Source organism: Dermacentor silvarum, chromosome 9 (genome assembly GCF_013339745.2).
Source record: "Dermacentor silvarum isolate Dsil-2018 chromosome 9, BIME_Dsil_1.4, whole genome shotgun sequence".
Taxonomy (NCBI): Eukaryota; Metazoa; Arthropoda; class Arachnida; order Ixodida; family Ixodidae; genus Dermacentor; species Dermacentor silvarum.
In genome coordinates this window covers 82,935,697-82,936,913 of record NC_051162.1, presented here as the reverse complement: position 1 = coordinate 82,936,913, position 1,217 = coordinate 82,935,697, and positions in this window count along the sequence as shown.

The window sequence follows — 1,217 nt, the reverse complement described above, 5'->3', positions numbered from 1 at the left end:
ATGTAATAGTAAATTACGTAGATTTACGAAGTATGCGTCCTGTGAAACACAGCGCACACACTCGTAAAGTAACCACGCGGATACACTCATGCTAGGAAATTGGACGCATTACGAGCCTAATAATTAACGGAAAAGTGGTAGTTTAAAAAACAAACAAATAAAGGGATATAATTGTAGTAAGCACACTGAAAACTAATTACACACTATTCGCAACTTGATGCCTCTAAAAACACCTGCATATACGTATTTAAAAAGCACCCATCGTATGGCGATCAGTACATATTTTACACGAAGAGAAACAGAGACCGCTGCAAGTGGACACAGTGACGAATGATTTTGTTGCCTGAGAGCGGTGTTAATTTGTTACGCAAGTACGGCAGTTTCTGAGGGGAGGCACGGCGCAGATAAGATAAACATCTACTCAATACTTTCCTGCCATTTGTTAAGAATGCCTATTCGCAAATCCGTTATCTTCGGGAAAGTAATTTAATACTGGTCAGTGCCAGAAGATTTGACTCCGTTTAAGCGATGTCCGGTGCTTAAGTAATTAACTTTCCTCTTTCAATTGACGGAAGACTCCACGTGGAGCTGGTGCGGGGCCGTCGCCTTGTTTCGTTACTGTGATTTGACTGTATGCGATGTTCCTAATTGCATTGTGTGCATGTATCAGTGATGTAAATTAAGACGTATTTTTATAACACAAAGAGCTCCACGCGAAGTTGATATTGCACTTCTTTAAGAAAGCAAACGTATTTGATATTCAATCAGAGAATTTGAGGTAGTTCCTCTCGAAAATGTCTTTTTTTTTTCGATTCTAAAATGTCGCCATTCAGAAACTTCTATGTTTAGGGCAAGTTTCTATAGGATGTAAAATATGTACTGATCGCCATATGATGATTATTTTTAATTACGTATATGCAGGTGTATATAGAGGACTGAAGTTGCGAATAGTGTGTAATTACATTTAAGTGTGTCGACTACAATTATATACCTTAATTGGTTTTTATAAAATTACCGCTTTTCTGTTATTAGGCTCGTAATGCATCCAATTTCCTAGCATGACTGTATCCGCGTGGTTACTTTACTAGCGTGTGCACTGCGTTTCGCAGGACGCTTACTTGCGCTGGACATTCCAATTTCAGTGTCGTGAGTGCCTGTGTATTCCATGCTTTTTATGTTTTTCTTTCTGCTACTCAAGCTACATGCATACAATCGCT